General features: G+C 40.8%; 1 long non-coding RNA gene across 1 annotated transcript in view; it reads right to left on the reverse strand.

Annotated features, from left to right (window-relative positions):
- The window catches only part of LOC140612078 (uncharacterized), a 153,509-nt gene that overhangs the window by 61,056 nt on the left and 65,821 nt on the right, over positions 1 to 26,632 (reverse strand). Inside the window, exon 2 of the long non-coding RNA XR_012013393.1 lies at positions 11,358 to 11,566. This is a non-coding gene — a long non-coding RNA (uncharacterized lncRNA). The remainder of the gene's footprint in view (positions 1 to 11,357; positions 11,567 to 26,632) is intronic.

Raw genomic sequence — 26,632 nt, forward strand, 5'->3', positions numbered from 1 at the left:
TGATGGGGCCACCCAGGTACCTCAGTTGTATCATAACTTATTTGACCACTCACTATTGATATCTTTAGATTGTCTAATTTTTCTCCATCGAAAATAATTATCTTATAACTTTATTCGCAAATCTTTGCATTTCTAATTAATTCTTTAGTCTAAGTTCCTAGAAGTCTAATTACTAGATCAAAGGCATGAACTTCATTGAGGCCCTTGACATATATTGTCAAGCTACATTCCTGAATCTTACTAGCAGGGTTAAAAATTACTGGCCTCAGGGACTGCACTTCCTGAATTGAGGTGAGAGGAGTTCCATGAACTCGCTTCCCAGTAAAATAACCATCACTGGTTTAAAACAAAAGAAAATAAATGTTAAATCAGTGGTAAGTGTTCCAAGAGCATACAGCAAATGAAGAAACATTTATGCAAGAAGATCTATGAAATCTCTGTAAAAACGGATCTGTGACTCCTGAGCCCGAAACTGCTCTCTCCCCTCTTATCTCTATCGGCCAGCCCATCAGTAGCTCCCTTCTGAGTAGGTGTGGTCAAGGATATGGGGTTCCTTTTACTCCCAGCTACTGATCAGAAATATATTACCTGTATTGCAAAGCCTAAATTCAAGGCAAGTGCATCCAAGAGATCAGAAGTTTCCTCCCCTAACCCAGCCCCCCTTGTAGGATAGACTCTGCCATAGGTGAAGCAGGCCAAGATAACAGTTCCCAGTTCCCCTCATTCCAGTTCACTTATAGGAAAGAGAGTCTACGCCCTCCTGGAGGTGATAGCCAAGAAATTCAGAAGGCACAACCCCACCCCACCACCTGAATGTAAACCAGGGCTGTCCCTCTGAGAGAAGTGGGCTATTATCCCATCCCCCAGCTGTAAAGCAGTAGCAGAGGGAAAGATAGGCCACAATAAGAGAGACCTCTGAAGTCTCTCAAGGGAACTTAGTTTATTTAAGGAGTATGGGGTAGTTTAAGCCTAGTGCACTCGAAAACAATGGAGATTTTGGTGATAGGCAATTAAGAGGAGTCTGGTAGCTCCACAAAAAGAGCAAGATAAATAGTAGGCCAGCCAGTTTGCCAGAGAGAACCGGGAAAAGAGACAGCTAAGTGGGGTCAGAACGAACCTTAAAGACTAGCTCAAAAATTGTCCCAAAGGCTAAGATTCAGATTTAACAAAGATTTCAAATAGACCATTATAAAATGTTCAAAGGACTAAAAGAAATGACAAAGAAGTAAATAAAGGTATGATGACAGCACCTCATCAAATAGAAAATATTGATAAAAAAAAAAAAGAAAATATTGATAAAAAGATAGAAAACATGGGACGCCTGGGTGGCTCAGTGGTTGAGCATCTGCCTTTGGCTCAGGGCAGGATCCTAGAATCCCAGGATCGAGTCTCACATTGGAGTCCCTGCAAGGAGCCTCCTTCTCCCTCTGCCTATGTCTCTGCCTCAATCTCTCTCTGTTTCTCATGAATAGATAAATAAGTAAATAAATAAATAATCTTTTTTAAAAATTTTTATTTATTTATTTATTTATTTATTTATTTATTTATTTATTTATTTATGAAAGTCACACATAGAGAGAGAGGCAGAGACACAGGCAGAGAGAGAGGGAGAAGCAGGCTCCATGCACCGGGAGCCCGATGTGGGATTCGATCTCGGGTCTCCAGGATTGCGCCCTGGGCCAAAGGCAGGCGCTAAACCGCTGTGCCACCCAGGGATCCCCTAAATAATCCTTTTTTTTAAAAAAGATAGAAATTATTTTTTAAAAGACCTAAAGGAAATTATGAAGTTAAAAGTACAATAATAAAATTGAAATATTTATTAGAGGTACTCCAAAGTATATTTAAAATGACAGAAGAAAGAATCAACAAACTTGAAATTAAATCAATTAGGATTGGCATCACAATGCCAGATTTCAGGTTGTACTACAAAGCTGTGGTCATCAAGACAGTGTGGTACTGGCACAAAAACAGACACATAGATCAGTGGAACAGAATAGAGAATCCAGAAATGGGCCCTCAACTCTATGGTCAACTAATATTCGATAAAGGAGGAAAGACTATCCACTGGAAGAAAGACAGTCTCTTCAATAGATGGTGCTGGGAAAATTGGACATCCACATGCAGAAGAATGAAACTAGACCACTCTCTTGCACCATACACAAAGATAAACTCAAAATGGATGAAAGATCTAAATGTGAGACAAGATTCCATCAAAATCCTAGAGGAGAACACAGGCAACACCATTTTTTAACTTGGCCACAGTAACTTCTTGCAAGATACATCCACGAAGGCAAAAGAAACAAAAGCAAAAATGAACTATTGGGACTTCATCAGGATAAGAAGCTTTTGCACAGCAAAGGATACAGTCAACAAAACTCAAAGACAACCTACAGAATGGGAGAAGATATTTGCAAATGACGTATCAGATAAAGGGCTAGTTTCCAAGATCTATAAAGAACTTCTTAAACTCAACACCAAAGAAACAAACAATCCAATCATGAAATGGGCAAAAGACATGAAGAGAAATCTCACGGAGGAAGACATAGACATGGCCAACATGCACATGAGAAAATGCTCTGCATCACTCGCCATCAGGGAAAAAAATCAAAACCACAATGAGATACCACCTCACACCAGTGAGAATGGAGAACATTAACAAGGCAGGAATCAACAAATGTTAGAGAGGATGTGGAGAAAAGGGAACCCTCTTACACTGTTGGTGGGAATGTGAACTGGTGCAGCCACTCTGGAAAACTGTGTGGAGGTTCCTCAAAGAATTAAAAATAGACCTGCCCTACGACCCAGCAATTGCACTGTTGGGGATTTATCCCAAAGATACAGATGCAATGAAACCCCAGGACACCTGCACCTCCATGTTTATACCAGCAATGGCCACAATAGCCAAACTGTGGAAGGAGCCTCAGTGTCCATCAAAAGATAATGGATATAGAAGATGTGGTTTATGTACACAATGGAATATTACTCAGCCATTAGAAATGGCAAATACCCACCATTTTCTTCAACGTGGATGGAACTGGAGGGTATTATGCTGAGTGAAATAAGTCAATTGAAGAAGGACAAACATTATATGGTCTCATTCATTTGGGGAATATAAATAATAGTGAAAGGGAATAGAAGGGAAGGGAGAAGAAATGGGTAGGAAATATCAGAAAGGGAGACAGAACATAAAGACTCCTAACTCTGGGAAACGAACTAGGGGTGGTGGAAGCGGAGGAGGGTGGGGGATGGGGGTCAATGGGTGACAGGCACTGAGGGGGGCACTTGACGGGATGAACACTGGGTGTTATTCTGTATGTTGGCAAATTGAACACCAATAAAAAATAAATTTATTATTTTTAAAAAATAAATAAATAAATTAGGATTGTGAAATTCAAAGAACAGATTAAAAAAGAATAAATGGAAATAGAGAACCCTTCAGAGAAATGTGGGACTGCACTAAGCACACTGACATACACATAATGATAATAAGAAAGGTCGAAGAGAGAAATGAACAACAAATGTTTGAAGGTGTAGTGGGTTCAAAACTTTCCAGATTTGAAGAAAAGATAATCTACCCATCCAAGAAGTTTAGAGAACTCCAAGTAGGATAAATAGAAAGTTATCCAAATTCAGCCACATCATAGAAAACTGTGGAAAGGCAAAGGGAAAATCTTGAAAACAACAGGAAAAGTACTTATCACTTAACATGGGAACCACAGTAAAATCCAAACCACAGTGGGAACAGCTTTAACATTAAAAATAATTTATCATCAGAAATAATGAAAGCCATAAGGCAATGGGATACCATATAGAATGTAATAAAAGACAAAAGAAAAATTACCAATCATGAATCTTATATCTGGCAAAACTATCTCTCAAAAATGAAGGTAAAATAAAGATATTCCTAAATAAATAAAAACAAAAAAATTTGTTGCTAACAAACACACCTTATAAGAAATACTGAAGGAAGTTTTGCATGCTGAAAGCAAGTGATTATTCAAATGCACATAAAAAACAAAAAGCACTGTTAAATCATGAAATCATAAAAGATGGCATGAATGTATATTTCTTTTTTCTTCTACTGAATGACTTCAAATAAATCTTACAAAAAGATGTGTATATAATTAGATTGTTGAGTCTATAACATACATAAATGTAGTTATGCTTGAAAATAGCACAGAGAAGATGAGTAGGAGCAAGGTTGTACTGGAGTAAGGAAAGGACATGAGGCGGTAAGCCCAATCCTCAGAAATAAAGGAAGAAAACCAGAAATGGTAAATAAGAAAGTTAATATAACCAACTACAACTATATGCCTGTCCCCTTTACTTCTCTCAGCATCTTTAAAAGACTTAAAATTATATAAAGTAACAAAAATGTATTTTCAACTTTTTAACATATATTAAGATAATATATAACAATAATAGCACAAAAGAGAGGAAGAGGGAAGGTAGGTAGGTAGATAGATAGATGGATAATAGATAGATATGATTTTTCAGTTGAATAAGTTGAATAAGTCTTGAATAAGTTGAATAAGTTTTGATATATCTGAAGTGAATTCTATAAGATGTATATGATGGCCCCTAGAACAACTACATAGTGAAAAAATAAAATAAAAGTAATTAGAATTTTACATTACAATATATTCACTTAATACAAAGGACAGCAGTAAAGGAGGAATACAAAAAACAGAAATACATAAGACAGGAAACAAAAACAAAAAGATGTAAATCCCACTATATCAATAACAATAATAAATTATAAAATATACAATCAAATCACAGAGATTTTGGTATTGGGCATATATACCTAGAATTAGCCAAACTACAAAGCTTGAGGGAACATCCTACACAAGACTGCCCCCACCCTGACACCAACTGCAAATTTCCAGGGTTGCCAAAACCACTCTCAGTTTTGAAAATTCACAAGGACTCATAAAACTCACTGAAAGCTATTATGCTCACAATTATGATTGATTGCAGGGAAAGGATACAGATTAAAAGCAGCCAATGGAAGAGACATATAAGACAGAACCTGAAAGTATCCCAAATGCAAAGCTTCTGGTGCCCTTCCCCTGTGGAGTCAATGTGTTAATCTGCCAGCATCAATGTGTAACAATATGTACAAACTAATGCCCATCAGGGAAGCTCAGTAGTTCATCTCAGTTTCCAGAAATTTTATTGGGAGTCCATAATGGTAAGCGTGATTGACTTACTGATTGCCCATATGACCTAAATTAGTGTCCAAAATTACTGATAACAGATGACTCAACCTCCCACATTATATCACATAATTAGTCTTCCTGATATGGCTGGCCACTACTCTAAGATTATCATATGTGGCCAGCCCCATACTAAGATGTGGAGTGGCCAGTTCTCAACCTAAACAAAGACAAGGGCGGCCCAGGTGGCTCTGCCATTTGGCGCCTGCCTTCGGCCTGGGGCATAATCCTGGAGACCCAGGATCAAGTCCCCCGTCGGGCTCCCTGCATGGAGCCTGCTTCTCCATCTGCCTGTGTCTCTGCCTCTCAATCTCTCTCTCTCTCTCTCTCTCTCTGTGTGTGTATCTCATGAATAATTAAATAAAATCTTTAAAAAAGTAAAAATAAATAAAAATAAACACAGACAATTCTATTAAATTTGACATAGATTACTTCCCAGAAGCTTAAAGCAAAGACCAGACATATCTTTAGGCAAAGCCAAATTCTTTACCATACAATATATGTATATATAAAATATATACCAATTATAAACATGTATGTACCTAACAACAATGCCCTAAAATACATGAAAAAAAATTATAAAATTGCAAAAGAAAAAATTGATAATTTAATAATGATAGACTCCAATACCAAACTTTCCATAATGGATAGAACAATTCGGCAGAATATTAATAAGGAATTAATATAAATTAACCACACTGAAAACCAACTAATAGACATCTGCATAACAAAATAAGAGATTCTTCTCAAGGATACAAGCAACATCTCCAGATCATGTTTGAAGCTAGAAAACAAGCCTCAGTATTAAATTATATAATTTAAATTATTTCAATCCCACCATAATGGATTGAAATTGGAAATCAGTAACATTAGGAAATTTGGAAAATTCATAAACACATGGAAATTTAAGTAGCACATTCTTGAATAACCTGTGTATCAAAGAAGCAATCAAAGGGGAGTTGTAAAATGTTCTGACATAAATGAAATGAAAATACAATCTTCTAAAGCTTATAAATGATACAAAGTAGGCTCATATGAGAAATTATAGCTGTAAATGTACATTGTTAAGGACTTCAAATTAGTAACCTAACCTTACACCTTAAGACACTTGAAAAAGAGCAAACTAAATCTAAAGCAAGTATAAAGAAAGAAACAATAAAGGTTAGAGAAGTTAATGGAATAGTGAATAAGAAAATAAGCAAAACCAAAAGTTAGACCTTTGAAAAACAACAAAATTGATGAAAGTTTAATTAAACTGACCAGGAGGAAAAAAATAAAGAGAAGACTCAAATTACAAAAATCAGGAATAAAAGTAGGGACATTACTAACAACTTTAGAAGAAATAAAAAGGACTGTAAGAGAATACTATACACAGTATTATACCAATAAAGTAGATAAATTAGTTGAAATAACAAACTCTTAGACAGACACAAAATATTGAAACTGAAAAGAAGAAATAGAACCTCTGAATATACCTATAACCAGTGATCAAATTAGTAATTTTAAAAAGTTCCCCTAAGTTAAGCCCAAGTTACACAGTTTCACTGGTGCATTTTATCAAGCATTTAAAGAAAAAATGACCAGTTCTTCACAAAATCTTCCCAAAAATATAGGAGAACAGTATACTTACCAAGTCATCCTATGAGGCAATATTACCATAGTACCCAAACCATAGAAAATTATTATAGTAAAAGGAAATAATAGGCCAAATCCTTGTAAGAATATAAACATAAAAATTCTCAATAAAACCTAGAAAACTGAATCCCACCACATCTTTAAAGATTATACACCATGACTAAGTGGGATTTATTCTAGGAATGCAAGGCTGGTCTCACAAATAAAAATCAGTTCATGTAACATACATATCAATAGAATAAAGGACAAAAGCCACATGATCATATCAATACATAAAGAAAAAAGCATTTGGCAAAACTCCCACACCCTTTCATGATAAAACCACTCACCACGTAGCAATAGAATTGAATCTCCTCAACCTGATAATGGACATTAATTTTTTGAAAAGCCACAGCTAATATTTAATAGTAAAAGACAAAATGTTTTCCTTCTAAGATCAGGAACAAGACAAAGATATGTATTGTCACCACTTCTATTCAACATTGTGTTAAAGGTCTAGCTAAGGCAATGAGAAAGGAAAGAAGGAAGGAAGGAAGGAAGGAAGGAAGGAAGGAAGGAAGGAAGGAAGGAAGGAAGGAAGGAAGGAAGGAAGGAAGGAAGGAAGGAAATCTATATTGGAAAGGAAGAAATAAAACTACTTCTATTTTCAGATGACATAATTTTATATACAGAAAATCCTAAGGAAACTCCTCCCAACAAATCTATAGAACAATAAAATAAGTTTACCAAGGTTGCAAGATATAACATCAATTTACAAAAATCAGTCGTGATTCTATATACTGGCAATGAACAATCCAAAAAATGAAATTAAGAAAATCCAATTAACAATAGTCTCAAAAAGAAAACATAGGAATAGATTTAACAAATAAATGTATTTAAGTACAAAATGTTTACTCTGAAAACTAGAAGACATAGAAAAACCTTAAAGAAAATCTAAATACATGGAAAGATATCCCACATTCATGGATCTGAAGATATGTTATTACAATGGTAATACTCCCCAAATTGATTTAAGATTCAATGATATCTCTTTTAAAATTCCAGCTCACTTTTTTGCAGAAGTTGATAAGCTGATCCTAAAATTCAAGGGACCCATTCTTGAAAAAAAGAACGTTGTAGAACTCACTTTCCTATTTAAAAAAACTTACTACATTTACAGTTAATTGATTCTTTACAATGATGTCAGGACGATTCAATTCAAGTCTTTCGAATGATGCTGGGTCAACTGGATATACACATTCAAAAGAATGAAGTTAGACTTCTTTTTCACAGCATACACAAAAACTAACTCAAATGGATCATGGATTTACAGATAAGAAAAACAATGAAGTCCTGAGAAGAAATATATATACATAAAAGTTCATAATCCCAGGTTAGGCAAAACTTTCTTAGACATGACCCAAAAAAAGCATAGGTAACAAAAGAAAAAAATAGATAAATTGGACTTTATCAAAACTTTAAAATTTTGTGCTTCAAAGGACAATATGGACATAGTGAAAAAAAGTGAAATAACAACACACAGAATGGGAAAAAATTTTGTGAATCATGTATCCAATGAGGATCTTCTATCTGGAATATATATAAAGAACTCTCATTATTCAATAATATAAGACTACCCAATTAAAATGAGAAAAAGGACTTTATTTATTTATTTATTTATTTATTTATTTATTTATTTATTTATTTTGAGAGAGGGACAGTGCTCATGAATGAGAAGGTGTGGGGGGATGGGCAAGGGGAGAAGGAGAGAGAGAATCTTAAGCAGGCTCCACACCCAGTGCAGAGCCTGACATGGGGCTCTGTCTCACCACCCTAAGATCATGACCTGAGATGATATCAAGAGTCCAACACTTAAAAGACCACCAAGGTGTTCCATGAAAAAGGAATATATTTTAACATAGAATATATAATATACATAAAAGGACACTTCTCTAAAAATACACAAATGGATCATTAGTAAATAAAAGCACCAATAAGTACATAAAAACTGTTAGGGAAATGCAAATCAAAATTTCAATGAGATACCATTTTACTCCCACTATAATACAGAAAAATAAAAAACAGAAAAAACAAGTGATGATGAGGATATGGAGAAATTGGAATTCTCATACATCACTGTTGAAAATGTAAAGTGGCTCAACTGTTTTGGAAAACAGTTTGGCAGTTCCTAAAAATGTTGAACATGGAGTTACCATATCATTCACAAATTCTTTTTTTTTTTTTTCATTCACAAATTCTATTGCTAGATATATACCAAAGAGAAATTAATGCATAGATTCACACAAAAAGTTCTACAACATTCATAGCAGCATTATTCATAATCATCAAAAAGTAGAAACCACCCAAATGTCCACCTAATGGACTGATGAATGGATAAGTAAAATGTGGCATATCCACACAATGGAATATTATTTGATACTAAAAAGGAGGGGGATTTTAAAAAGGGAGTGAAATGCTGATACATACTACAACACAGATAAACCTTGAAGACATTGTACTAATGAAAGTAGCCAGGCACAAGGGATCACATATACAATTCCATTTATGTGAAATACATGCAGATCTGTCTATAGAAATAGAAAGTAGGTTATTCATTACCTAGAGCTTGGTATGGCTGGGAGGAAGTAGGGGATAGGATAACTTCTAGTAGATAGGAGATTTCTCTTCAAGCTGATAAAAATGTTCTAATATTTATTGTGATGAGTGCACAACTGTGTGAATATACTAAAAACTACTGAACAATAATACACTTTAAGTGAACTAATTGTATAGTATGTGAACGATATCTCAATAAGGGTGCTATTTTTGATAGAAATATAGAAGCCAGTTATTCAATTCTTGTCCCATCCACAAATAAAATAATTTTTACTAATATCTTTCCATTTACATTATGTCAATTAACCAATATTGATATGTTTGAAATTATTCAGATATAATACATACCAAAACAACGTTAGGCTGTAAAAAATAAGGATGCTATTTTCTAGATAATCTAAAGCAAAATAAATAAATGCACTAGCTTCATTGTATCTCACCAACACCAAGTATTTATTTCATTGTTGTTTCCTGAATCCTTGTTAACTTAATAGCTGAAAAATAATTACTTGCCTTTTAAAATTTGTATGCCATTCATTAGTAGTGAGCTTGAACCTTTTCCCCAAGTGTCCACTAATAAGTCATTTGAATGTCTGTTTTCCAATTTGAAGTGCTATAGCCATAGATTTTTTGTAGTTGTGCTTATATATCTAATTTTGCATCTTTCTTTCAAAAAATAGTAATAAGAAATACTTGTTTATTTGTATGTAATTTCAAATAAACCTAATTTTAATAGCCACATAATAGTATTTTAGTGGCTATGTGATAGTTTTCTGAGTGATTTCCTTGGTACTGAATAGTCCAACTATTTCTCTGTTGTCTTCCCATACACACTTCCACAATAGCAATGTTAATAACACCCTTAGCATGAAACCGTGTTCCTATGTAGGTTATTCAAGAAAATTATGATGCTAAAATGTGCCAAAATGTGATGCTAAAATGTGAGCCATTCCGTGGTGCTTGGCACAATTTACTTTCCAAAAGGCTTATATTAATTTAGACTCCTCCATTACTTCAAAACCTTGAGTGTTTTGTGTATTATAATCAAAAAAGGCAAATTCATGTCTGCTCTTTTTTTTTTCACATGTCTGCTCTTAATGTCCAAGAAAATTAGATAGTCTAAAAGCCTTCTGTAACAGAGGTACCACTCTGCTCAGCATGACCATTAGATGGTTTCTGTTTTCAAACTGCCTTTCTTGGTGTAGAATCCACCCATGTGCTGCTCACACTGGAATACCCTGGCCCCGAGTTTAACTGAATGATGTATGGAAACCACCGTTTTTAGGACATGATGTGTCCCTGGTGAGGTGTTGATTCTGATCCCTGTTACCATGGAGCATATTCTAAACAAAGATCACATCTTTCCAGTGGCAATGGTGGCTTGATGCAAGATGCAGAGCATGTCCTGGTATACCCACACAGGCTTGCCCATACAAACTGAAGGTTAGAGACACAAGGGATCTTCTTCCAGATTGTTCTTAAATATGTATTTGTTGCTTCCTACTGCATACCCTATAATGATCTCCACATGTCAAGGAACAGGAAGAGAAGGAAAAATTCAATCACACATTTCACAACACAGCACCCTTGCATGAGCCCTAGAGTCTGGATCAGGGCAATGTCAGCCAAAGAGTATAGACTTTTACCTAGAGACAGTGCCCTAGAGAGAGTTGTCCAACCCCATTTTCTGCAAATTGGAGTGATATTCCCTACATATGTGCTAGAGAACATCTTCAGATGAAAGAGCAGCATAGCTAGCACTGTACACAGCTTACTTGAAGGAATATTTTTGGAAGAGCACACCATATGCTTTATATTTGCATAAAGTCTATAAATATCCCAGTAACAACTTGAGTCCATAAATACTGTATTCAGAATGCTTTTCTGGAAACATCTTTCACTACTCACAGTCATCTGTTTATCAGCATGATTGTTCATTGCCGTCCTGTTGTGCAGAATTATCTCCATGATCAGGGTCATGCTGGCAAGTGAAATGTTGCCCCTCAAGAACCAGAAACAGCCAGGAAGTCTATCCTCTGTGCTGTGCACTCTCCTTCCACTGGTTGTCAGGCCACCTCAGAGCTGAAAGTGACAGATGCCACTTCTTTAGCAAAGGCCTGGGTAGGAAGACATAGAATTTTTAACAAACTCCAAAGAGACTGAAAGAAAGGAAGAACCCTGAGCACTTGCAAAGCTAACCAAGGACAACAATGGGAGCTTTTTATTTCTCACCCTCACCACAAATCTATGCTGCTGGTATTATCTTTATTCCACCAATGGGAAAACCAAAGTTGAGACACTCACCCTACGATCAAGCCAGGATTCTAACCTGGAATTACTAACACCAAACCCCACTGTAACCAGCAAGACAAACCCAAAGCATTGCCATCCACCTGCCAAAGGATTAGAAATGCCCACTATTTGCTTTTTGAATGCTAAACACCGACCTTTACAAAGTGATTTCAAATGCACACTCTTATTTTCTACTTAGCACTCTCCTGAAAGGTATTTAGAAAAGATGTTTGGGTCTCCATTTTCTAGACAAGAAAAGTGAGGTTCAGAGAAGATAAGTGCTCAAAGTCACACAGCTAATAGACACCAGATTGAGAAGTAGAATTTTGATTGGTCAATTTCTATTTCAGTGTCCTTTCCACATACTCAGGATATGTGAAATAACATTTATATGTTATTTCAGAAGAGTCAAGAATCAAGCTATGACCAGCCGCAAGCATCAGGATGTGCTGAGGAGTCAGATCCGTTTTCACGTCCCATGCTCTGTGGGCAGGGAGTCCACGTCAGGCTGCTTTGGTAGTAGGCAGAAAGTTGTGGTATTGAGTTTTGTCAGGAGCAGGCAGGCCTGGGAGGGACCCTGCAGAGGCAACCCACCAAAAACTCTCTGGGTGCTGGAGGGGTATCCAAGTAGAAGAAAAATATGAGGCTCAAATAATTATTTGATTACCTAACCCTGTAGTATTTCCCTCTCTGCTTCAGAGGGGCAGCACACAGTCTACTGCTTGCTGCAGTCTGCTGAATGTGTGAATGAGGGGAGAGCTGCCAGACACAGATGCCTCCCTGACAGGCCACTGGGAACTGTGTCTCACAGGTCTGCAGAGTATCAGGCTAAGGCATTAGCCATGTATGCAGGGCAAGTAGAAGGTGAAGCAGAAGGCAATGAGATAGGGCAACATCAACCTTGGGGATGCCAAGATCAGGACACACTGGGTCAAAATGAGGCTCAGCAGCTTTTGCAAAAGTAAACAATATGACCAGCAGAACCTGTCCACACCACCATTCTATACATGAAGGCCAATTTTATCCAACAGTAAGCAATGGGGGCAGGTTTCTGCTCACATGACCTGACATTCTGGGGGGGCGGGAAGTATCAATAAACAAGAAACTGGTAAATCTATTTTACATGGAATTAGTGCCATGAAGAAAATGATGTTAGAAAATGACTGAGAGAAGCTCATATTAGCATGTTGGAGGGGACATTTAAAGAGGATCTAAGAGCCAATTTATTGTGCTAGAAGCATGAGGAAGTCCCACATGGCCAGAGCACAGTGAATGAAGTGGGGAAAGATGAAGCTAAGCTACCATGATGTTGAATGTCATCAGCCATAGGGTAGAGCTGAGGGTTTATTCTGAATGTGATGGGAAGCACTGAGGTGGGGGTGGCATGACCTGAATTTTGCTTCCCTAAGATCATGCTGGCCTCTCCTGGGACATAGGACCAAGTGAGGCTCAGTGAGATCAAGCAGTGTTCAGCCCTCCTCCCTCACTAAGTATCTTGGGGCCTGGCTTGATGTCCTTCCAGTCTCTTCCTGCCTCACTTGATTGTTCTTTAACAACCTTGCTAGGGACAGAGACCCCAATTCTTCTCATGTCCTAACCCAACCACTCCCCAGAGTCCAAAATATCCCAGGTTAGCTAAAAAGGAAAACTGGGACACCAATGGATGCTAATTTACATCAGTAAAACTCAAGGGAAAATGAACGGTCATGCATATTGGCAATGGATCAAAGAATAAGTATGATTCCAGGTGTGTGGAGTTTGTTCTTATGGGCTTCTCCACTCACATTCTGGATGTAGTGTGCTGGCCCAGCAGCTGGAAGCAGCCCTACCTGTTAGCTCAGAGGGTCGCTGGAGTTTCAGCTCAGGGAAAGCCCAGGAAAAATAAGGCTGAGAAGTCAGAGATGTCTTTAGGAGATTTTAGGAGATAAAAACATTGGGGTAGATCGATAATATGTGCCAGTTGGGAATGACAGTCTGCCATGGGTCTGGCATCCATGCAGTCTTGCTGAGGGTGACATACTACACTGAGTGGATCAATCTCTGAATTCTGGGCAATTTCCAAGGCACCTAAGCAGGTCAGGGTAATCACAGCATGACCACACTACATGCAACGGTTGCTTGCTGTAATGCTTACTACTTGCTCAAAAAAGCCTGGACTTTTCAGCTGCAACACAAACCCACTGCCTGAGTCACACAGATCTGGGCCCATTGCATCCTCCAAAGGACTAGGAGGCAAAGAAGCCAACAACATGCTCATGCTCTGGTTTCTGCTTTCACTGTGAGTAACATAATCTTGCATCTTTGGTCCAGGAATCAGGTTTTTCCTATCAGCATCCACAGAGCTAACTGTTAGCATGATCCCCATAGGGCTTGACAGAAACCCTGTCAACTACACTCTAACAGCATCTTTCAAAATATCCCAAAGGACAATCTTACCACCAACAGAAATTGGAGAGAGGAGCATTGGATCTTTGAAAATCACTTGTGTTGCTCTTCTCTGTAGGACAGAAGTAGAAGGAGGGGCAAGAGAAACATGACCCCTGATTAAAATGGAGGTACCAAGATGCAAGCATGGCAAAAGCCAAGTCATAATACCAATCTGCCTGAGGCTAGGAAGGCATGAAACCATAACCAGCAGCAACATTTGTGAGGCCATCAGAAAGCTCTTAAACTAGGCTAAATGTTTTCCCCAAAAAAGTCACCAGAAGGTTATAGAATGTGAGAAGCCAGTGAGTGATGAGGAAGGAAAAGGGATGTGGTTGGGGGCCAGGAGGATAGAATGAAACCCTTCCTTAGTTTTAATCCAGCAACTGTGCAGAATTGCAAACCAGTGTTGCAGAAAATGTAACATGAGTGATATGAAGTGATTAGGATGACAGGATGTCAGGCAGTGCGTAGGACTAGGAGACAACTAAAGTAGGATAAGGATAATAAAGTGTTACCAAGACGAGGGGCTCTCTGCAGACCTGATTGAGGAATGCTCTATGAGGGGACCTAGGAAAAGGTTTTCTGTGATGAGCCTCTCTTGAATCCCTACCCTCTCCATCCCCCCTGCACCACTCTTCATTAACAACCAGAACCTCCTCACAGGCTCCCTGGTTCTCACTTTGCAACCCAGTCTTCATAGTGATGTGGTCCTTCAGAAACACAATCTGAGCAGGCAGCCACATCTCTGCTTACTTTTTAAAAGCTTCTGTTCAACCTTAGAATAAAATCTCTAAATCATTAGGAAGGTTTAAGTGGACCCTAACTTCTCTGACCTGAACTGGCCCCTTTGATCTGGCTCTTACCTCTCTCTCATTCATTCTGTGCCCCAATCTTGCCAAATGTCTTTTAACTACTTGAAAACCCCAAGCTGTCTCTTACCTTCTGGCCTTTACACACCTTTTCTCTATGCATAAGATATTTTTTCTATCCTCTTCACAAAGCAAGTCCCTTCTCGTCCTTCAAAACATCAGTAGGCCAAAAAAGTTTTCCTGGGACCCTGGACAAAGTTATTTGTTCCTATGCGCATTCGAAGCTTTATCACTCTTTACTGCAATTGTGAAAAAGTCGTACATGACTGCTGGGAACAGCAGTTATAGCATCTATACATAGATGCTATCTATATGGTCATCTATGTATCTTCTGGTGGCCAATATATGGCAGGTAATGAACACCTGATGCACAAATAACTGAGTGAATAGATGGATGAAACTATTAGAAGGAGGAATTCACCCAGATGAAGGCATAGGGTAAGAAGGATAGTCGACCTGGTAAGTAGAAGTATCTCCCCTTTCATTTAGCTAACACAGTCAGTGGTGGTCAGGATCTTCCTTGAGGAGCTCTCTGAACTCTGCCTCAGCATGCCATGGAAGGTGAATATCAGCCCCTCGCCTTCTTAGAAAGGCCCAAAGCAGGGTGTTAGTGGCAGAAGCAGGCATGCTTGGAGCTCTGCCCTGGACCAAAATGATGAGTAGTGAGGCTGCTAAGCCACCCGTACCTCAGAGTGGAAGTGGGAAGACTGAGGCTTTCACTGAAGTGGACCTCTTTTGCAACTTTTATCCTTGTTTGAACATTAATTTTGAGGGTGATAGGGCCCATTTATCTTCAGCCATGTAATGAACCTATAAGAAATTAAGGTTATGCAAAGATATGAGTGAATCTTAAATACACTTTACTAACTGAAAGAAGCTAATCTGAAAATAGTGCATTCTGTATGGTTCTGTTTATATAACATTCTGGAAAAGATAAAACTAATAGTCAAGAAATAAATAGGTTCCAGGAGTTCATCAGGGGTAGGTCAGAGGGTGAGTAGGTAAAGCACAGAGGATTTTTCAGGGCAATGAAACTATTCTATATACTGTAATGGAAGATATATGACACCATGCATTTTATCCAAACTCACAGAATTTTAAATATGGAGAATAAATTATGACTGAAAAAATTTTTAAATCATTTTGGAGGTCAGGGCACAGGATGGGATGCAGACTCTGACAAAAGAATCTAATAGTAATACAAATAAAAGAATTTCATGAAAGTTGTTTCTTCCTCATGATGGGAGAGAAAGGTGCTGCTGTAAGTAACTACGGAAATGAGTAGAGTCTGTTAAGATTAAAGGCAAAAAGAATTGTACATAAGCACCATACTCTAACTGACGAAGTTTTCTTAAAAATTAAGTAGATGAAAAAAAAAAAAATTAAGTAGATGGATGGAGGATGGCTAGAGCCAGGCTTGTCACTTTTGGAATGGGAGGTTACCAGGAAGTAAGGGGAGGAAGCTAGAATGATCCATATGATAATGCATTAGAGACATCAGTATGAACTCATGTTTAGCTTAATATAGATATATATAATATATATATGGAGAGAGAGAGAGATGCATATATACAGGAGTTAGGATACACACATGTATTTCCTTGCACCATCAGCTGAGAAAGCCTAGAAGCAATGGTATCCCAATAGCAATGAACACACATAGCACCTGGATCTTATTTTCTTTTTTTTTTTTAATTTTTTTTTAATTTTTATTTATTTATGATAGTCACAGAGAGAGAGAGAGAGGCAGAGACACAGGCAGAGAGAGAAGCAGGCTCCATGCACTGGGAGCCCGACGTGGGATTCGATCCCGGGTCTCCAGGATCGCGCCCTGGGCCAAAGGCAGGCGCCAAACCGCTGCGCCACTCAGGGATCCCTGGATCTTATTTTCTAATATCATACTCCAATAAAAGGAACCAGGGATCCCTGAAGAAATGAATGATTCTAGGACTAGGGCAGGAAATATACAAGATAATCTTGGAAAATATTATAGTTCCAGAAAGCAATAAAGTGCTAACACACACACATGAGTACACACACAATGACAGGCTATGTCAAAGGGACACAGAAACCAACTGAAAGTGTTCCTAATGGCCAAAGTTGGAACAATTTGAGCAAGTAAGTAAACAAATATTGGTTTATAGCCCAAAGTGTAAAATAAATATCTGTGAGTCCATACTGATACAAACAAACAAACAAAAGGAGAAAAGTCCCTTTGAAGACGAATTACAAATAATTTATGTGGATGATCCACTCTTAAAGGTGTAGAACATAATCACTATTCCTTAAGCATAAGCTGTACATAGCAACTTCTTTGCAAGTAGTACAAAAGAAGGGAAGAAAAAAAGAGTCACCTTACACTGAAGAAACCTCACAAACATGACCCCAGCCCAGTTATCAAGCTTAACCTTAATAGTGATATATTATGTTGAGAGAATCTACTCTTGATGTAATGTGGTGAGAATGGCACTTTCACCTGTGGTCTTCCTTTGTAGAACCCACAACTCCAGTGTAATCATAATAAAAAGCATCAGATACATTCCAACTGAGGGACACTATAAAAAGTAACTATTATTCCTCAAAACTGTCAAGGTCATCACAAACAAGGAAAGTTTGAGAAACTCTCATAGCCAAGAGGAGCTTAAGGAGACTCAATGGCTAAATGTAATGTGCATCCTGGAACCAAAAAGGGATTTAAGGAAAAAACAAGAAAATTGAAGTGAAGTATGAACTTCAATTAATATTAATGTAACACCTGCACCCGAATGTTTCTAGCAGCAATGTCCACAGTAGCCAAACTGTGGAAGGAGCCTCAGTGTCCATCGAAAGACGAATGGATAAAGAAGATGTGGTCTATGTATACAATGGAATATTCCTCAGCCATTAGAAACGACAAATACCCACCATTTGCTTCGACATGGATGGAACTGGAGGGTATTATGCTGAGTGAAGTAAGTCAATCGGAGAAGGACAAACATTATATGGTCTCATTCATTTGGGGAATATAAAAAATAGTGAAAGGGAATGGCGGGGAAAGGAGAGAAAATGAGTGGGAAACATCAGAAAGGGAGACAGAACATGAGAGATTCCTAACTCTGGGAAACGAACAAGGGGTGGTGGAAGGGGAAGTGGGCAGGGATTGGGGGTGACTGGGTGACAGGCACTGAGGGGGGCACTTGATGGGATGAGAACTGGGTATTATGCTATATGTTGGCAAATTGAACTCCAATTTAAAAATTTATATGTAAAAAAAATTTAAAAAAATAAATCATTTGTTCAAAGCCACTTTGGATTGGAACCTACAACACCATCAAATGCTGCTTCCTAATCCCATACACCAGCAGAATTTACATCTCCCCACCACCACCAAAAGTGATTTTGAATTATTGTAACAGAGATATAGGCACCATGAATAGACAGAAATATAGTATGAAATCACTTTAATTCAGGAAATCTGTATAAATCTAGGACATACTTTAAAACAAGGATAATATTTTATAAATAAAATTATTACTTTAATTATGAGTATGATTGCTATATATTCATGCAAGTGTGAGGTCATATGAACAACATTGTAAAGTACAATCTTTTATTTTGGCCCCTACCCATTATATCCATCAATATATATGTTTCTTTTTTCCTCCCCCTCTACTCAGTCCCTCTCTGGATTCATCATTAAATCCTAAATTTCTGTACTAAAAATTAGCATTTTGCTTAATACCTGGCCAAATCCTGTCCACTCCAAATGTAAATTCTCTAAACTGCATAAATTTTTGACTATAAAATATTTCTCATTAAGCACAGCATTAAAGATTACTTATAGAAAATTCATACTTTAAACTGGTACATTTAGATTGAACAATTAGGATTAAGAAGAAATATGTATGTGTATGTGCTGTGCATTTATTGTGAAGCCAAAGCCAGGGAAAATAGAATTGAAATTCATCTATATAGGGCATAACTAACTACATAATATACATTGTTTCTGATCTTCCTTGTGGCCAAAGAGAAAAGGGGAACAAGTGTCAGTTACAGAGAAAGAAATAGCTCCTCAGGATAGACAAGCAATTGGAATGCCTGGGTGGCTCAGTGGTTGGGCATTTGCCTTCGGCCCAGGAAGTGATCCTGGAGTCCTGGGATCGAGTCCCACATCGGGCTCCCTGCATGGAGTCTGCTTCTCCCTATGCCTGTGTCTCTGCTTCTCTCTCTCTCTCTCTCTCTGTCTCTGTCTTTCATGAATGAATAAATGAAATCTCTTTAAAAAAAGGATAGACAAGTAATTCTTAATGCTTAACTTTGAGAAAGTGTTGATAGATGGATAAATGGTTAGATGGATGGGTAGATAAGTAGAAGGATGGATGGATAGATTTGGTTTTGGATTAATTACTTAACTCTCTGTAAGGCTGTTTCCAATAACAGCCTTTAGGCTACAAGGCAGGTCTCTAAGACCCTCACCTACTGTACTCACTCCAAGCAATCACATCTCCACCGTACTCCATGTCCTCACTAACTTTCAGAATGAACTCTCTGGTCTTCAGACTCAGACCTCCACCATCCTTTTTGGCACTTTGTCTGGGCATCCCAGAGGCAGCTCTAAATTATGTGAACCTCAATCAGCAGACCTGATCAGAAACCTGGAGTCACCCCATATCTTCTGCCTCTTAAACATGAATCTTTTGAATCAGTACCGCCCTGATGCCCGCCAGCCCCTCCACAGCCTTCTCTCCCAAGATTGCTTTACCCACCCCTGGAATCCATTCTCCACACTGCAGCAGGGTGGTCCACAAAACTGGATGCCAACCCTTGCTCATCCCATGCTTAGAGCTGTTCCATAGGGCCCTTAGAGAAAGCTCAGCCTCCTGACACTGCAATGAGAAGAGAAATAGAAGAAAAAGAAAGAGCGGGTGCTGCTGCCATGACTGGTCCTGCCTGAGATGCTGTGTACATGCTATCTTCCTCAGAGCCATATGGAGGCTTCCCCCGGTCTCCAGGTCTCTATCAATGCCCTCTGACCACTCTGTCCTGACCAGCTCATCCAAAATAACATTAGCCTCATGACTATCTTCCTTCCATGTTTTCTTTTCTTGCAGCACCATCTCCACCTGCTGTATTTCACATTTATTCATTTATTTGTTCCTGTCAACCTCACTCCACCAGAATACATGCTCCATGGCTTTAGAAGCTGTACGGTTTTATTCACAGCCCCATCCCCATGGTCTTAATCAGTGGCTGCCACACAGAAAATTCTTAATAACTGCTCCTAAGTAGATGGAAGAAGATGGAGGAGAGGAGATAAAGGGTTGGGGGACAGGAATTAACAGAAGGCAGAAGAGAGGGACCTCCACTCCACTGCCACCTGGCAGATATGGTAGCCATCCAAACCAGACATGAGTGTTAATTCAGGAAGATGAACATGGCTTAATGAAACAACTCTCTTGATTCTAGCTGAGCACTGGAGCTTCCACAAGGACTTGGAGAAAATGCCAGTGTCGAGGCTAGAGCTCTGGGATCCATTCACCTTTCAAGCTCCACACGTACCTGGTGGGAGGCCAGGATTCATAACCTGAACCAAGAAAGGGAGAGGACAGGCTGAGAAAGAAAGGATAGGACTAGGGAATCAAGGAATATGGGGGCCGGGGCTCCACCCACAGTGCTGCCCCAGGGAACTGGGGGTGTCTCCTGATGTCCCTACCCTTTAGGCACTTTCCCTCAATCACAGGCTGGCAGCTGCTTCTCAGCCACTTCTCTATCCAGGAGGGAAGTAACATGTCCAGGGACTAGTGAAATTGGGCCCACTTGCTCCAGTGTCAGCACCCCCAGGACCACCATCTGTGTCACAGTTAATTTTACGTGGCAACGTAACAGAACTAAGGGATGCCTAGATGCTGCTAAAAAAAAAAATTATTTCTGTGACAAAGTTTCCAGAAAAGGTTAGCATTTGAATTGATGGATTGAGCAGATGGCCTTCCCAGTGTGAGTGGACATCATCCACTCTGTTAGGGCCTGAAGGGAACAAAAAAGTGAAGGGCAAACTTGTTTTCTCTCTGCTTGACCTGAGACATTCACCTTCTCCTGCCCTCAGACATTAGTACCTGGTTCTCAGTTACTTGGATGTGAATCAGGACTGAAATCATCAGCCCCACAGTCCTCAGGCCTCCAGACTTGGACTGAATTATACCAGCGGCTCCCCTGGTTCTCCAACTTGCAGGGGGCAAATTTCAGGATTTCTCGGCCCTATAATCTCATGAGTCAATTCCTCTCATAAATAAATAAGTAAATACATATGCATCCTATTGGTTCTGTTTCTCTGGAGAACCTGACTAATACAATCTGTAAAGGCCCTGGAGATAGAAGAAAGCACTGACCCCAGTGGGCATTTACCGAAAGACACTAAAGCAAAGCTAGGGGATCCCTGGGTGGCGCAGCAGTTTGGCGCCTGCCTTTGGCCCAGGGCACGATCCTCGAGACCCGGGATCGAGTCCCACGTCGGGCTCCTGGTGCATGAAGCCTGCTTCTCCCTCTGCCTACGTCTCTGCCTCTCTCTCTCTCTGTATGACTATCATAAGTAAATAAAATTAAAAAAAAAATAAAGCAAAGCTAGCTGGGGTTAAGCTTGTAGGCACATCCACTGGTGTTCAAAGCAGAAGCACCCCTCCCTCAGCCTGCTGGCATATCCCAGCTGCTCCACGCTGAGAAAAGGAGATCTCACTTGTTTTTATCAGTCTTGTTAAAGTAGAGATATCCACCCCCAGGAATGAGCCTGTTTGGGGCACAAACAGAGGCCCAGGTGATGGCTGGGGAAAAAGAGAACAGTACGGACCACCACAATCCAGGAAGGCTTCCTGAGAGAGGGGCCTTTCAGCTGTGATGAGAAGGGACAGAATGAATACTTCAGGGTGACTCCTTGCCTACACTTCTTTCTTAAATTGAAGCCAGGTTTGTGTCCTTGGGCAAGTTGTCCTTTCATTCTCTTCATGTGGGTGGATGAGAAAAGAGAATGGGGGCTCTCCTAGGTGAATGAGCACCTGACTCTTCAGCTGCACACCCCTTTGTCTGAAGATGGGAGGGTACTCCCCTCCCTCATGGGCTCACTGCCCACAATAGCTCTGACTTCAGGCACTTTATTCAACCCTGCCCTTCTGAGAAGCAAGCAGGTTCTGCTGACGAAGCCTTACCCCCAGCCAAGGTCTCATTGTTGGAGATTAATGACCCACCTTACCCCCAGCCAAGGTCTCATTGTTGGAGATTAATGACCCACCGGCCAATGGTCATGATCTACTTTTTGCCTGACAACATGTTGGTTTAATAATTTCTAAAATGAGTAATTATTTGGGGGGTGGGGTGCCTGGATGGCTCAATCAGAACATTTGACTCTTGATCTCAGGGTCATGAGTTTGAGCCCCACATTGGGTATAGTGATTACTCAAAAATAAATAAATAAATAAATAAATAAATAAATAAATAAATAAATAAATAAATAAATAAATAAACAAATAAATAAAGTAAGTAAGTAAGCAAGTTTTAAAAAACAGAGTAAATATTTTTTTAATCAAAAAAGCTTTAACTTAAAAAAAATAAAATAAAAGCTTTAACTTGAACCCTTCAGGTACACGACTGCCCCAGAACTCTTATGCAGCAAAGAGAGTAATGATGAGCAATCTCAGAGATGTTACTGATCATTGGAATCCACATGCCAGTGATGGGAGCTCTCTCTTTAAATGGGCCAGGACTGGAGACTCTAATTCTAAAGATTGGCTCTGAAACCCCTCTCTCAAAAACCACCTAGAACTCTGAGAGGCCCCACATCTGTTCTCAGCTTACTTCCTCTGGGGTAGACAACTCCTTCCAAGATAAAACATTATCTTTATAGAGGTAGTAATGTATCCAACTAAAAATAACATCCCAGCCCAAAGGAATGATGCTGTCTCAGTAGCCAGTAAGAAGTAGATAGAAGTCCCAGGAGTAGACAGCTTTCCTCAATTAAACAACAGCAACAATGAGGCAACATGCAGGAGATCAGAGGCCACACAGCCCCCAGGGATATGCAGCAAAAGGAAAGGGTTGGAATTCCTCCCTAGGGGAAGGCAAGCCCTCACACAGCAACTCTGAAATGTGTCTGAAGCAGGGATCACCGGCATGCCTCTCTTGACTTCCTGCTTCAATTGAGATCCTTAAAGCCCCTTACCTCTGTGATGCTCTTTCCTCCCAGCATCCCTCAGGCCCTCATCTCCCTGACTTGTCCTTTAAATCAAAATTCTTTAAAAATGTCACATTCTTTCCTACTTTAGAACCTTTGAACATGCTGTCCCCACTACTTGGATTTTTCTTTCTCCCTTCTTTCTAGGTAGCTATGATTCATTCTTCAGAGTATTTTAAAGAATCCTTTAAGATGCTCCTGATTAGGTCATCCCCCTATTGCATACTTCTATGACATGTGCATCTCTCCTCTGCAAGCCTCATTGTGCTCCCAGCTGTCCACTTAGGGACTGAAGCCTCCTTTGACATGGGGCCTAGGCCTCTATGTTCCCTGCCATGTCCCAGCATCACGCATAGTTCCTGGCACACAGTAAGTGCTCAGAAACTTACTGTTGAATAAATGAACAACTGTACAATTATACACTGTAAAAACACTGTGAACAAAACACATCACACAAACAGATCCTCACCTGGTGTGTCTAAAAGGGCTCAAGGCTGACAAGGCGACAGAGTGGAGGCGAAGAAAGATTTTCAGGCCAGGAGAATGAAACAGTGCATCCAAAGGCCCTATAGGAAGGGGAGTTCAGTTGAAAAATAGCAGATGAATGGAGGGTGGTGTGGACGAACTGGGCAGGGCCAGGGACCTGGCATCTGGCCATTCATTCTGAAAACAGTAGAGAGAAGCCTGCAAGGGTGGTGGTTCTGGAGGCTGAGAAAATTAAGGCCATTCCACTTTAAGTTCAGCCTTAGCACAAGTACGGCCATCCCAGGTCCCTGTGAATAAGAGCTGAACTTTACCTTACTTCAGTTACAGGAAGAAAACAGCTTACAGCTTGGCATCCTAGAAAGCCCCATATTAGAATAAGAACAGAGCCCAAGCCAAGGGCTGGAAGCCCCTATTAGAATGAGAACAGAGCTCAATGCCCTTGAAAGCCCCATATCAAAATGTAAACAGAACTTGAGAAATTCCTCCACCCTTTCTGAAGATCCCCTAGACCAGCCTATAAAAACTAAGCTGGAACCCACCTCGGGGTCCAAGTCCCTGCTCTGCTGTGTCGCTGTGTCGGGTGCCCTTGGACCCAAGCTCGAGCTTGTAAATCAACCCTCGTGTTTTTGCATCGGTGTCGGCTCCTCGGTGGTTTCTCGGATTCACAATCTTGGGCACAACATTTGGAGGCTCGTCCGGAATCCGAGAGACCCCCAGGACCCCATCCGGAGGGTTTCACGCGTGGTGAGTGCACTCAACTTTTTCCACCTTTTGCACGCATATTCTCTGAGAGCTCTAACCTGTAGGAATTCCCATCCGTGTTAGGTCGGCATTGGCTTAGGCGGACGCGCTAGCGGGCCTCCACCGGGGGTCTTGAGGAGACGTCCCTTGCCCCCAGCGGGAGGACGGGGTCCTGTCTGTAAGGAGGGCCGGCTGCCAGCCCTTCGGGATACTTTCTGTTTGGTCTCCGCCGCGCACTGGAACGTTTGTCTGTGTTACTATGTCCTTGTTAACTGTTCCTACACTGGTCTGTGTTACTGTGTTCTTGTTAACTGTGCGTTTGACTGTGTTATTTGTGAACTGTCATAACTGTCTGTGCCTTGGTGTGGACGCGGACATAAAGGGGCAGACGCAAACCACACCCTTGTCTCTTATGCTCTCCCACTTCTCCGATGCTAGGGAAAGAGCTCGTATTCTGAGCATAAACATACGGAGAGAGAGATTCCAGATTTATTGCATATCAGAATGGCCAACCTTTGGCCGGGATGGCCCCGAGAAGGAACTTCCCACCTACCTATTATCTTACAGGTTAAGGCCGTGACCTTCAGGAACAAACCGGACGGCCACTCTGACCAGGTGCCCTACATCCTGATCTGGCAGAACATGATCAAGAATCCCCCTCCTTGGCTAAAACCATTTTTACCCCCCAAAGCAGGACCCACCGAGATCCTAGCCCTGCGGAAAGCCGAGAAGGAGACCAACTCTACGCCCCAAGCGCCCCTTTACCCGGTCTTCCAGGATTCCTCCCCGGAGGACCTGATTCTCCCGCCGCCCTACCGGGCACCCCCTCCCCCTTCCGCTCTTCCATTGGAGACACCGGGGGCTGCAGAAGGGGCGCCCCCCTCCCTGACGAGGGAGTCCCTGTCGCGGGCCAGCAGCGGGGACACGCGGTCAGACCCAGCTGACGGCCCCACCTCCGAATGCGGGGCGACCGACTCCACCGCCCTTCCTCTCCGCGCCCCCGACGAACTGGCGGACAGCTAATGTTACACTGGCCGTTCTCCACCAGTGATTTATATCATTGGAAAACCCAAAATGCAAAGTTCTCTCATAATCCGAGAGGTCTAATCGGGCTTTTAGATACTGTTCTCCTTACCCACCAGCCTACTTGGGATGATGCCGACAGCTCTTGCAGGTTTTCTTCACCACCGAGGAGAGAGAACGAATTCAGGTGGAAGCCCTGAAGTCTGTCCTGGGAGAGGGCAGACAGCTGCCTCAAAACCCAGACCTCATAAATGCTGCCTTCCCTTTATCCTGCCCCACCTGGGACTACAACTCAGCTGAAGGTAAGGAGAGACCCCAGGTCCACCGCCAGACTCTAGGGGCAGGCGTCCAGGCTGCCACGCAAGCCTCCCAATCTGGCCGAGGTCTATGATGTGAGGCAGGGTAAGGATGAGAGTCCAGCACCTTCTTAGAGGGAGTCATAGAGGCTTTTAGGCAGTGCACCCCTATGAACCCAGAAGCCCCGGAAACAAAGGCCGCAATTATCATGGCTTTTGTTAACCAGGCCGCTCCGGACATTAAAAAGAAATTGCAAAGAGTAGAGAGACTGGGAGAGAAGAGCTTGCAGGACTTAGTGATAGTAGCAGAACGAGTCTATAATAATAGAGAAAGTCCGGAAGAACAACAAACCAAACTAAGTGACCAGCAGACCCGAAACCTGGCCAAGATGCTGGCCACAACCATGGATGGCCCACAGGAAAGACGGAGGCACCTCAAGAAGCTGGCTTCAGGGACAGGTAAGGAGGATGGCCCTGGTCCCCCTCGGGAGTGCCCTAAGCTGAACAAAAACCAATGTGCTTATTGCAAAGAAGACGGCCACTGGGTGAAAAGCTGCCCTAACAAAAGACCTAAGGCCCCTGCCAAGGTCTTGGAGATGGAGGACCTGGACGATTAGGGGAGTCGGGGTTCGGCACCCCTCCCCGAGCCCAGGGTAACTCTTCAAGTGGAGGAGCAACCTGTTGAATTCCTAGTGGACACTGGGGCACAACATTCGGCTTTATTACAACCCCAAGGGAAATTGGCGAACAAGACTTCATGGGTGCAAGGGGCCACGGGCCCCAAACAGTACTCATGGACTACCCGAAGAACTGGGGATCTCGGCACGGGCCGGGTATCCCACTCCTTCATGG

The sequence above is a fragment of the Canis lupus genome, chromosome 20 (genome assembly GCF_048164855.1).
Source record: "Canis lupus baileyi chromosome 20, mCanLup2.hap1, whole genome shotgun sequence".
NCBI classification, from domain to species: Eukaryota; Metazoa; Chordata; class Mammalia; order Carnivora; family Canidae; genus Canis; species Canis lupus.